General features: G+C 33.4%; 2 pseudogenes; one reads left to right on the top strand and one right to left on the bottom strand.

Annotated features, from left to right (window-relative positions):
• The first annotated feature begins 4,681 nt into the window (after positions 1-4,681).
• Positions 4,682-5,905, top strand: LOC114314523 (F-box protein At3g07870 pseudogene; annotated as a pseudogene).
• Positions 5,906-10,558: 4,653 nt separating this feature from the next.
• Positions 10,559-13,915, bottom strand: LOC114314524 (receptor-like protein 7 pseudogene; annotated as a pseudogene).
• Between the last annotated feature and the right edge of the window lie 281 nt (positions 13,916-14,196).

Raw genomic sequence — 14,196 nt, 5'->3', positions numbered from 1 at the left:
TGTGTAGAGCAGAGCTTGGGGACATCAAGGTTGATTTGGAATAATATTTCTTCACCAAAAGTTCAGTTTTTTGGTTGGCTCGCTTGGAAGGGTCGAATCAAATCAAGAGCTTTCCGCCAAAGAGCGAGGTGTCTTAGTTATGAGGCTCAATTGAACTGTGTTTTTTGCAGCTGTGAGGTGGAATCAGGGTGTCATGTTCTGGTGCAATGCCCTTTTGTTTGGAGGATCTGGACAAATTTGCTGAATTGGTGGGGTTTGATTTGGGTGATACCTGAAAAGCCCAAAGGGCTATTGGATTGGTGGAAAGGGTACAAATGGAGAAAGATTGAATAGAAAATCTGGGAGGCAATTCCTTTGGCAGCACTGTGGTCTGTGTGGAGGCTTCGAAATGAGTGTATCTTTAATGAAAAACAACCTATATTGAAGGAGGTTTGTGAGCTAATTAAAACTAGAGTTGCATTGTGGATTATTGCAACCTCTAGCGAGTTCCAATACTCAGTGCATGATGTGGTGGCCAATTTGGATCAGGTAAGGCATGCATTACATTGTGGCTGACTTGGTGGTATTGTTGGGGGTTTTATTGTCCACATTGGTGAGCAAATTGGGGTAAGTAATATCAATAGTCTGAAGATGTGGAGGGTCCCGAACATATGTTCTGGGTTGCCTAGAGGCAGAGAAGCATGAAGTGATCAGAAGAAGCCTATCTGATGGGGGCCTCAATAGGTGGTGACTTGCTGTTTAGAGTTGCTGCTGTTGGTGATGAGTTGTTGCTGTGTTTTGGTGCAGAGGTATTTCTAAATAAAATTGTGTATCATGTTGCTGCTGTAATCTGCCTGATGCTGATCTGGGTTGAATAGAAGTGTCCAAGAGTCTAATATTGCAAGTGCTACTTATTGAAGTGTATTTGTTCTACCTCTGGCCAACTAGCAGCAGCAGGCAATGTTTGATGGTGGAGATGGTTAGCCTACATCCTCATCTGGATTGCTGTTGAAAGCAAGGAAGAAGACTTCATCCTCATCTGTGTTGTTGTTTGTTGAGCTTGCTGGTTGCTAGTATGTCCTGTTAGTGGGCTGCTCTGCTGGTTTGCTTTTGTTCTTGTTCTATGAATGGTTGTAGCTGGTGTATACCAGAGGTTGTCTAGCTGCTGGTTTTTTGGTTTTCCCTTTTTCTCTTTGTTTTTGGTTTCTTTCTTCCTCATTGGTTCCTCACCAACTTGGGGGTGCTAGCAAATGATAGGATGGGCTTTTTGGTGCCAACCTAGTTAGGATCATTTAGCTCATTGTGATGCTCCTACACTCCTCTTTTCTTTATTGGTGTATTGTATTTTGTACCTTGTACTAATTTTACATCAATAAAGCTTCTTTTTTTGCTGATCAAAAAAAAAAAAAAAAAAAACAGTATGTTTAAGTTTTATATTTTGATCATTTTTAAAAAAATTTCAACTATTTTTTTATGAAATTGAATAGAATAAATCATTAGATATATCATAGAATTATGTGTTATGATATGTATCAGTTTTTGATTTGTTATACACTTAATGATATAGACTCCAATTCTATTACCATATCATTTTGAGTGAATTTATGAGTTTTTAACATTTCTTCCGAATTTATAAAAAAAAAATTATGGTGTATAGAGCTTTTCTCAACAGATAAATATAAAAACAAATACTAAAATAATTCTCTCGTCTAAAAAAAACTACTAAGATAATTCACTGAACTAATAAAGAAGTAGAAGAAAATACATACATATATATATATATATATAAATGACTAATTTTATTAATACATAAATCATTAAGTAAATTGACAATTTTTAATGATATAAAAAATATTTTTTAGTTAATCATTTTGTTAATAAATAAATAATTTTTTTTTTTATCGGCAAATGTTAATTATTAATTGTTAGATTAGCACCTATGGGAGAAAATCTTCTCACCCTAGCAAAGCACCTAAGTGCTTTCACTCCCTTAATTCAACCTCCCCAAAGGGAATTGAACCCATGACCTCTTTGGGACTAAGCCCTAAGGAAGGCATGGTAGCCAACCCTAGTTGGTTGTTAATAAATAAATCATTAAGGCAATTAACAGTTTTTAATGATATGAGAAATATTTTTCAATAAACAATTTTGATAAGTTATTATTGAATAGGAGGATAGTTTTTTTTTTCCCCAGAGTATTATGTTAAATTAAAATTTATAACAAACGATAGTTGTAATTTTTAGTATTATAGAACCGATCCATATTTTAAATAAACCTTATAGGTGTATTTGTAATTTATTGAAAAATAAAATATTTATGTTTCATAATTGAGGAAAATTCTATTTCCACACTCTTAATTATCTCAATTCACATCATTTCTCAGTACACACATTTTATAATTTAATTATTAATTAATTTTCTCAATCCACACACTAAATTTATCAATTATACCATTCACTCATATCATTGTAGACACAGCCCTTCAACCCTCCTTCCATACACTTGTCCTTCCTTTCACATACACTGCTACTGTTACGGTTTGTTTGGAAATTTGTAGACCCACAGTGCTACAAAAGTCAAAGTAAAGATCCACAATGAAGAACTTTGCTCTATTGAAAACCTCCCTTCTTACAGTGGAAAAAAAAAAATTTCCTTAACCCAGTATCTTCTTAATTAATTTTAGTTCCTTAACGAATTCTTCGATCATAAACCAAAAGAGATATGCAGAGAGATAAAATTAAATACATAAAAAAACTAAATTGACCTATAAATAGATATAAGGAATTGACCAAATCCAAAACCTTAGATCGATATAAGTAAAGAAAACACCATGACAGTACTCAATCTTAGATTGATTTTTTTTTTTTTTTTTTTGAGTATTTATTTAGTTTGGTTGGTTCACACTTACCATTGATTGGAGAATTAATCGAGTGTTGATTTCAAGGAATCAATGAGTGCGAATCGTTTGTGTTGTATGTATCATATCATCGTCTCATTCACTCTCTCACAGCAAAGAACAGAGCATGTTTACTATTTTTTTGAGGACTGTGCTTAGCTGGTTGAAAATCCTTAACCCAATTCTTCAATCTTCTTAATTAATTTCAGTAGAATCCCGTCCCCCCCCCCCCCCACCCCAAAAAAAATGCAATCTCTCTCAACAATGTGACAACAATGGAAAAACTAGGATTTACTCTATTTTTTTTAACTCAAAAGGTGTATATTGAGTTTTTTTATTCTTAAAAGATGTGTACATAGAATTATTTCATATAATATTATAGATGTTACTGGATATCTATTAAGGTCATTTTTATTTATGATATAATTATCATTAAATTAATATTTCATTAAGTGTTTGCCCTAAGCTAACTATGCGTGTGAAAATAGAATTTTCCCATAATTAACCAAGAATGTTTGCGTAATTATGGAAAACCTATTTCATAATTAACAAAGAATGTTTACGTAATTACAAAAAAATCTTCACTCAACATATAGACCACCCTTAGTAAATTATTCAAAATGAAAGGACAAAATCGAAAAGAAAAGACGAATCTCAAGCAGCACGGGCTATTTTTACAATATGTTTAAGTTTTATATTTTGATAATTTTTTAAAAATTTCAACTATTGTTTTATGAAATTGAATAGAATAAATTATTAGATATATCATAGAATTATGTGATATGATATGTAGTATCATTTTTGGTTTTGTTATACACTTAATGATGTCTATTCCAATTCTATTACCCTATCATTTTGGGTGAATTTATGAATCTGTAACATTTCTTCCGAATTTATAAAAAAAACAAAAACAAAATTATGGTGTGTAGCTTTTCTCAACCGATAAATTTAAAACAAATACGAAGATAATTCTCCTATCTAAAATAAACTACTAAGATAAATGACTAAACTAATAAAAAAGCACAAGAAAATATATCCATATAATGACTAATTTTATTAATACATAAATCATACTCAGATAATAAATGATTAATTTTATTCATAAGTAAATTATTAAGAAAATTACCAATTTTTAATGATATGGAAAATATTTTTCAATTAACCATTTTGTTAATAAATAAATCATTAAGTCAATTAACAATTTTTCAAGATATGAGAAATACTTTTCAATAAAAAAATTTGATAATTTATTATTGTATAGGAGAATAGTTTTTTTTCCTTGGGTATTGTGTTAAATTAAAATCTATAACAAACAATAATTATAATTTATAGTATTATAAGACTGACTCATATTTTAAACAAACTTTACGAGTGTATTTGTAATTTATTAAAAAATAAAATATTTATGTTTCATAATTGACCAAGAATATTTGCATAATTACGAAAAAGCATATTTCATAATTAACCAAGAATGTTTATGTAATTAAGAAAAAACCTGTAACATGATTGACAAAAAATGTTTGCATAATTACGAAAAAAAACTTTCACTCAACATACAGGCAATCATTAGTAAATTATTCAAAATGTAAGAACAAAATAGAAAAAAAAAGAGGAGCCATGGAGAAGAAAGAGCTTCTTGTCTATATATATATATAGATATATAGAGGATTTCAAAAATCAGATGGCAATTCAGTGTTTCAATCCAACTGTAACTATAACTCCAACTTGTCATCAATTTTACACTAACTAGATTTCTATGATATATACTCTAGATTCTCCCCTGATACTTTTGTATCCGATCCACCATGGATTTCAAAAAGAGCAACAAGAAAACAAAAACAAACCATGAAAAGACCGATGAACCAACAACATCTGCTATGATAGAGAGACTACCTCTTGATTTAGCCATCGACATTCTTTCAAGGCTACCCATAGCCTCTCTCATTCGATTGCGATTCGCAAGTCGAACCTTTCAAATATTATCAAACTATCCTCATCTCGCTGAACTTCAATATTACCGGACATCGAAGAACAAACCGTGTCTGATGTTCCATAGTTATGATCCAATCCGCAACCAGCTTTGCTTTGCGGAACTCTCTGATCACAACAATCAGATTGTGAGAAAACTCAGCACGCCTTTCTCTGATGTGTTGTTGCCTGAGTTCAACATAATAGGTTCTTGTAATGGTTTGTTATGCTTATCAGACAATGTAAATGGCGATACAATGTATATATGCAATCCTTTTACAAGGGAATTCAAAGAGCTGCCAAGAACAATACAGTTTGGGGAGCAAAAGGTCGCGTTTGGATTTGGGTTCGATCATGTGAGTCATGTGTACAAGGTTGTTAAACTGATTTACTATTGGAAAAGACATAACAAAAACCCGCCTTCCCCCTATTTTAGAATCCATAATTACCGTGCACGATCAGAGGCCTTCGTATACAGTAGTTGGAGTCCTTGTTGGAGAAGTCTCTGACGAGCACGTTTGCCTTACCAGCTTGAGCAACGATCATCAGAAGCACTGGTGAACGGAAGACTTCATTGGTTGACTTTGCGGCATAAATGTGAAAGTCGTTATGCACGGAGCATAGTATCTTTCGATTTAGGTGATGAAAAGTTTAGAGAGGTCCCAAGACCGGGTGGGCAAGAAAGATGTGACTATCATTTGATAGTGCTAAGAAAATGTCTTTCCGCAGCATTTTGTAATTACGAGGATTTGGAGATTTGGGTTATGAGAGAGTACGATGTGAAAGAGTCTTGGATCAAGGAGTTCAACATTGGAACTAGTTCCGTGCCTCGGGTGGAGTTGAAACCAGAATTGAAGCAATTGTATGCGATTTGGAGGAAGATTTCGCAGGTGAGACCTGCTCAAGTTCTCTGTCTTTTAAAGAATGGGAATGTTTTGGTACAGCATAGAGGTAGAGTTTTGGTGTCTTATGATCCAGAGAGTGGAAAATTTGAGAAGCTAACGTTTCAGGGGATGCCAGAACTGTTTCAAACAATTGTTCATTTTGGTAGCCTAGCTTAATTCAGTTGATACTCCTATCACTGTTTTTGCTCTTTATTAAAAAAGATATAATTTGAGTTTTCTTAAGCATTGCTTTGTATGAATTCTCAATGACTCATCCATGGTTTTCAATATTGGCCAATTTGCATCGCATAATTGATCCTATTTAGTTATACTAGGGTGTGCTATTAAATTTGTAAAATATAAAATTTGATTTTGAGTTAGAAATATATGTAGTGCTTGTTGATCAAGTGGTGAGGCTATTATTTTTCAAAGTTAAGATCTTAGGTTCAAATCTTGTGCACTTCACTTTATAATTTTGCTTTTTCTTTTTTGATATAAAAGCATCCACTTGGCAAAATGAGAGAGTAGACTTCAAGAGACTAAAGTGAGTTGTTCACATATATAATAGTATAGATGCATATCCCAAATACATATAGTCGATTCATAAGGCAATTCACAGCCGATGAGGGTGAGTGAAAGAGTTTTACTACGTATGTAGCGAATACAATGAGTCTGCTCGCTCAAGTCTTAACACAATCCTTTGAAACAAAAGCTTTCAATACTATAAAACTGAAATAAGCTAATATAAAACCAGGATTCAACAAATAGAAAATTGGGTCAAAATAGACCCAAATGCAAATAACACTTTGGACCTAGCAACATTTGTGACCAATGTCAATAATGGATAATAAGCATAATTGAGATTGAATTTGAGACACATCCACAATAAATCTCATCATATTGGATTCACAACTGTTTATGTAGTTCTAGTGCAACTCTGCCTAGACAAGCATGACATTCTGTGTGTGTTTTGAAGATATCAAAAGAATGACATTAGTTTCCCAAAGCAGATCTTGAGTGTACTGAACTTCCTATGAACTCCATAGAATTGTCACATTTACAAGTCAACTTAGCAAGCATGGAGGGTTAGAGCACGATTTGGAGCAGAAGAACAGAGTAGCATTGTTTTTGTACAAGGCAAACTCAACAGTACAAAAAAGTGATAATCTCTACTTTCTTATGTTACATAACGGTAGGAGTATTCATCCAATTGAGGCTGCCCACATGAGCAAACAACAATACGAAACCAATTTGGCATCCCCTAAACTATGATCCAATCCTTGAATGTACCGCTCACTGGATCATAATTAATCAGCCAAATGAAGTGAAAGAAACTATTAGGAATTTAGGATGAAAAACATAAAACTCATTGGAAATCAATGGTGGATGCAAGGCTACCAAGAAATTTTCTTGCCTATTTCAGAAAATGATTCTCTCGCAGTGTTCCATATAGTCAAAGCCTAATTCATGAGATAGCAATTGGCAAATATAAGAAAGTTTCAATGAACTCTACGATTAGTAAGTAGTAGTTCAGTCTTTTGCATATAGTCTGGGGATATCCGAGTTAGCAGAAGCAGAGGTATAGGAAGTGATCTGGGTTAGGTAATGGAGGCTTGGGATTCATGAGAAAAGGAAGTAGAAGAACAAAATGTGTGATTTACCTAATGATGATTGAGGGAAACTATGAAATATGTGCCACTCTAGGTTTGGCCTGGTCTGGGTATTGGGATTAATTTGGCCATCCCAAATCCAATCCTAGAAACATTCAAACCCCAGACCCGCCCATTATGCCATTATATATGGCTTTAAAGTGAATTTGGACTAATATGTTAATATTTTGTAAACTTTCCACTGATATGTATTTTCTCTTAGTAGTATCAGTTCAAATGCCAATCCTGTTCTAAAATGTAAACTAGGGGGTGGAAAAAATGGTGACGTGAGGTACATATTATCCCTCTGAATGGAAGTAGATGGAGTATGACATCTTTTATTGATTTCATTTTTCACTAGCTTGACTTCCACTCACTTGTGCTTCACTAGCTTGACTTCACTCAATCGTACTGTGTGGGTTGAGAAACATGGCTAGTGTGAAAGCAATGTCAGGTACATAAGTCCTGTAATTGTAAGTTATTGTAGTATTTAATTATGAGCTATTGTGGTGGTGGAACTAATAAATAGTCAAATCAAAGTTGGTTATGTTCTGCTATGATGTTTGATTTTGTCCCAAAGTAGTGTTGTATGTGATCTGTTCTTTGATTATGACTAAAGTGATTTTCGATTATAATGCATATTAGTTTTAGTACTTTGGTCAATGACTGAAATTTATTATATATATATATATATATATATTTTAATTTAATAGTTTAAGGTAAAGATGCATATAGTATGTATATTTTTTTGGGGTTAATAGTAGAACCTCAGGCTTGAATAGAGAATCTCAGGTTACAATTCGTGCTTAGGCGGGTCTGACCATCTCTGAGCATAACTTAGACTGGACTTAGACAGCCTTTCAACCTGCTCAAATTGCACCTCTAAATAGGTCCTTAGCAGTTTCTTTTCTTTTCTTCCCCGTATGGATTTTGATAGTCTTAATTTGGAGTTGGAGACTTTTCAAGGATAGAAGTTTGTTGAAAACTTGGTAGCCCAACTTCCGAAATTTGGCTGTTGGGTTGGAAGTCTTCCCAATTTGTTGATTTTAGAAAACAATCATGCTGCAGACTCCAGTTGGGGGTGACCCCCACCATCCCCACATACACATGGGGGTCCAAGAGAGGATGAAAAACAAAAATATATATATATATATATATATATATATATATATATATATATATATATTTGGGCCAATCAGCCACTGGGGGTGCTGGGGTCTCCCCCATTTTCCTTTAAAAAATTTGTGTTGCATACTCAAAAGAGTCGGTTCGTAAAACGTGGCCCCATATTGAGCCTAATTTGGCTATCCCAAATCCAACCCTAAACAAAATTCAAATCCTAGACCAGCCCACTGTACTAATATGTATGGGCTAATTTGGACCTTTGAACAAATCTTGCTATAGTCGAATTATTTGAAATATGGCAAGCCTTATCTGAGTCACATTCTTCAAAGTTTTGTTTTAATTACACAACATATAATATTTATTAGGGGGAAAAAAATTACACAACTTAAATGACTAGCTTATTCATAGTATTCCAAAAATATAATAGTAACAAAAAAAATAAAAAGCATAATTTCAAATTATTCAGGGTGGAAGTTCAAACTACCATTACTACCACTACTAAAAAAAGCTTCATTTTGTCCAAATAGTTCTACTTTCACAGCCTTGAAACAATAAGAAAACTAATCATAGCACAAAGAACATTCCAACTCCATGAAATTCCGACATGCAAAGAAGTTGTTTTTCTTTGACAATCTCACAATAACACCTATAGAAAATATACAAAGAAATTCGTAAACATGGTACAGAATAAACAAATTAAAGAATATTTTTTTACAAAAAAAAATAATAATAATAGTAACCGAAAGGAGAAAGGGTAAAGGGGGCTCACCCCTCAATCCTCACTGATACAACACAAGTAATAGTAACCGAAATGAGAAAGGGTAAAGGGGGCTCACCCCTCAATCCTCACTGATACAACACAAGTAACATAAAAAACATAGGGGAAATACAAATAAAATAAAAGGAAAAGGTTTTATTAAATTTTGTCCAGGTCAGTATCTACCCCTTGAACACAGGCATGGGGATTTGTAAGGGCTCAAGTCAGTCCCAAAAAGCCTCCAAGTCAAAGAAAAAGAAATAACAACGTTTTTAAAAAATAAAAGAATTATACTAACAGTTTTTGTAATTTGAGACTTATGCTATCTTAGTTCCTAATTTTTCAGTTGTGATATAATTGACTATGAATTTTGAATTTTATTTCAAATGAGGACAATCAAACATATTTCCTTTGTAAACAATTCATTTCAAGAATAAAGTTGGTATACAACTTATTTTGTGTTGATTAACTTGAATGTCATTTGAAATGTAATAGATTTTTTAATGAATAATATTGGCACTTTTTTGGTTATAAAGTTCGGTTTAGTTTAGTTTTCAGAATCTATTTTCAAATTTTTTTCTAACAACTAAAAATTAAATTGGTGAAAAAAATTAAAAGCACATCATTTTTATATAATTTTATCTTCTTTTGGGAGGGTAGAAATACTTTTTTAGATTTAGTTTTTTTATATATTTATTTTCGTTAAATAAGTTTCTATTTTTTCAAAATTCAAACATGGCGACAACTTAAATGTCATTATTAAACCAATCTATTAAATCAAAAAATTTAAAACTAAAACCTTTCATATATTAAACATATCAATTATACATTAAAAGCCTAATAATCATTCATTTCATTATGACCATCCAAAAATATTTGTTAACAACAAAAACAACCATCTATTACATGATAATTATCCAAAAACATCAATAAAAACAATCACCCATTACATGATCATCATTCAAACGCATACTAAAAATTAATTGGGTAAAAATATAAAAATGTAAAAGATTTATTATTTTTATAAAATTTTATGTTTTGGTGGGTAGAAATAATTTTTAAAAATTCAAAATTAACTTTTTGACATTTATTTTTGTCAAATTAGTTTATATTTCATCAAATTGATGAATTTGCCCTTGAAATGAAGCATTTTTTTTGTTTGCAAAGGAAACAGTATCTTCAATTATTTTTATTTGGAATGAGATTCAAAACTAAGAGTCAAATATATCACAATTAAAATATTAGGAATTAAAGTAACACAAGTCCCAAATTAAAGGAATCATTAATATAATTCGCCCCAAAAAATACATGATTGTTACTGGAATTTTTCTAATCCTACCTTATGTTCACATGATTCATATAGTAGTATTGCCATGAAGTTAGAGATTCTCTATACCCAAAATCTCATGATCCTTGTACTTAATGAACAATCAACCATATGATATGTCAAGAATCTCAAAATACAGAAAACTCAAGACACAATTATGTGATTGAGAGTGCTGTTAATACATGGGAATGGAAATTTTGGGTAAGAGGATCTATGCCATTCTATAAGTAGAAGCTAGCTAGAGTACACACTTCATCCAAAAATATATCGTGAAATATTTATACATAAATAATTCAATAAATTTAGAAATGCACCCCAAAGGAAATAACTTGTGAAACAATGCATAATCAACTTCGATTTCCGTGTCCCCTCCTTTTCTCCCTGCTCAGCTTGAGCTGTTTCCTTCCAAAATTCTCGATGAACCATTCATGATACCTTGTGGTTATTGTGTGCCCAATAACCACCCCAACTACTATCCCACTCACATATCCCGCGCATATGAAAATCCATTCAACTTTACTTGGGAACGCTAAATCATTATCTTGTTCTGAGTTCAATGGTGGTGATCCCTCTAACTTTCCACATTTCCTTGATAAAGGGTCTCCGCACAATCCTGAATTCTTTGCGTACGAATTGTTCTCGAATGTGTTGAATTGCTTCCCATGTGGAATGGGTCCAATGAGATAATTATTTGAGACATTTAAAAATTCAAGGAACGTGAGAAGTGCTAGTTGCTGAGGGATTTCTCCCGACAGCTTGTTTTGAGAAATGTCCAAAGATTCAAGGTTTGTTAGGTTCCCGAAGCATGATGGGATTACACCATTAAGGTTATTGTTGGAAAGGTTAAGCAGCTTAAGCCCCTTAAGGTTTCCAATAAATTCTGGAATCAACCCTTCAAATTTGTTGCTTGAGAGATCAATGACAGTGAAGATATTCAGGATCTTCTGATATTCTGTATTTGTACCTTTATTTGTAATGTTCATTGTGTACGAATAACTAAAACCCCCGCTGGGACCTGCAATGAATGTGTACATATGTGTCATCTTGTCGACATCAAAAAATTTCATTGCATTCCAATTTTGAAAGTATTTTGATGGCAAATCGCCTGTAAAACCATTATGAGAGAGGTCAATGATGTGCAAATTTGGTAACTCAAACTTAATTTTGGAACTCCCTATTGCACCATAGAATTTGTTGGATCGCAAGATGAGAACCTGTAAATTTGTAAGATCTCCTAACCATAAGGGGAATGTATCGTCAATCAGATTATTTGAGAGATCAAGACTCTCAAGCTCGGTACAACTTGCCAATGATCTTGGCATCTTCCCCTGTAATTTATTATCACTGAAGTCAATCAACTTCAATTTGTTTCCTCTATTGTATGAGTGAGGAATGGGACCATGAAAGTTGTTGCCTTTGAGATTTACAACTTTCAAAGAATCACTGAAGTTACTCAAACATGGAAGAATAGTTCCAGTCAAGTTGTTATTAGACAAATCAAGAACATAAAGAGAACTCAATCGACAGATCAATGGTGGAAGTTCTCCGATCAATCCGTTGTATGAGACACTATAAAAGCGGGTGGATAATGGTGGAATTGGCAGTGGTCCTTGCAGCCTGTTATAAGAAAGATCTAATATGACTAAATTATCCCATGGAAGGATATCTGGATGTTGCTCAAAGCCTGTTAGAAAGTTATTCTGAAGACATATCCACGCTAGAGTTTCTACACTTGTGTTCAACATCCATGCCGGAATTTCGCCATGAATTTTGTTTTCAGCAAGAAATAAAATATCAAGTTTGTCTTGGAAGCGCAAGAAATTTGGGAATTCCCTCAAGTTGCACGATTCCAACACTAACTCCTTTAATTTGTTAAGAGTGTTATTTGAAGTTTTTTTGGTTAGAACTGTTAAATTGTTACCAGACAAATCGAGAGAAGTAAGATTTTTGAGCATCAGAAAAATTTCAAGTTCCAAGCTGCCGAGGTTATTGAAAGAAAGATCTAGAATTTCAAGATTCTTTAGCTCAGAGAATGACCTTGGGATTGGGCTTCGCAATTGATTAGTTGAAAGATCTAGCGAAATTAGATGGGTTAGGTTGGTTATATGAGAAGTTATTTCACGACTTAGGTGATTGGAGGACAGGTACAAATGAGTAAGTTGAGTTAGGTTTGAAAGAACTGATGGGATCGAACTGTATAGATTGAGGCCACTAAGGTCCAAGTGAGTGAGTTCAGTTAGCTTACCAAGCAATTGTAGGGTCCCTACATTAAATTTGTTGAATGAAAGCGACACGTAATTGAGTTGGGTCAAATTACCGAGTGAAGCTGGAAGGGACCCTGAGAAATTGCAGGCAGAGAAATCTAATTGATTCAAGAAATTAAGATTTCCAATCGAAGACGGTATCTTTCCCAAAAAACTAGTCGCAGAAAGCATCAACTGCTGAAGGGGGCTACTTGGGTGAAATTCGGACAAATGGCCAGTGAGATATATATTCCAACTTACATCAAGAACTTGAAGGTTTGGTAGATAAAATATGCTTATTGGAAACTCACCATGCAACCCACAATATTCAAGAACGAGAGTTGTCAAGGAAGTTAAGTTGGCCAATGTATCAGGTACTTCAGAAGATATGCTTACGTCACTGAGACGAAGCACTTTGAGGCTAGTCAAGTTTTGAAGTAGGCTTCTCAGACCAGGCTTTTCAAGTTTCAGTCCTGAATATGATGAGTCTACATTGAAAGAGAGATCAATGGAAACCAATTTGGACAGTTTTGAGATTTCCAAAGGGATTTGACCAGAAAGTACAGAGAAGGAAAAGTTGAGACTTGTTAGCCCTGAGAGATGGCCAATTTCTGACGGAATACGAGAGTAATCGAAGTCATTATCAGCAAGGTTAAGTCGCTGAAGGTGAACTAGGCTGAAGAGGCTGCTGCTTGAATTGATAGAACCGTGGAGGAAACTGCTGCTGAGGTCTAGGCCAATCACATGACCCGTATCCTCATCGCATTCGACGCCATCCCATGAGCAGCAATTGCCACTATCTCCTTGGAGCTTCCATGATGCAACCTTGGGATAAGAAGAAGGATCACTAGAAGCGGATTTGACAATTGAAAAGGTTTGCTTGAATTGCAACAGGGCGGAGCTCTCGTCTGCATGGCATAGTGGCTGCTCAGCAGACAAAGAGTTAGCCATTATTATTATAAGATGAAAGCAAGAGAGCGATAAGAAGAGTAAATGCATGAACAGAAAGAGGTGCAAAGAGGAACCCATATTCAGTTAACTTGATTTCTCTAAGCACTCTTGGATGAAAGAAAGACAATGCTAACATGGAGCTTTTTATAGACAAGATTTTGAGTGTTGGATTTGATATGCCAAAGATCTTTGTCTATAAAAGAGATTACCAAATTAAATATTACACATTTGGTCAAAATACATTTTATTAGTCGATTTATTTCTATTATTTTATAATTTTACATGTTCTTATATTTTTATATATTTTGAATATTTATACAAATATTAATGTAAATAATATGTTTTAGATATTTTATATATTATTTATGTATTATAAAATAAATTAAATAAAATAATAAAAAAAATATATCATCCCC

Source organism: Camellia sinensis, chromosome 7 (genome assembly GCF_055761805.1).
Source record: "Camellia sinensis isolate YWXY chromosome 7, ASM5576180v1, whole genome shotgun sequence".
NCBI lineage: Eukaryota > Viridiplantae > Streptophyta > Magnoliopsida > Ericales > Theaceae > Camellia > Camellia sinensis.
This window is presented reverse-complemented; position numbering and strand designations above follow the sequence as displayed.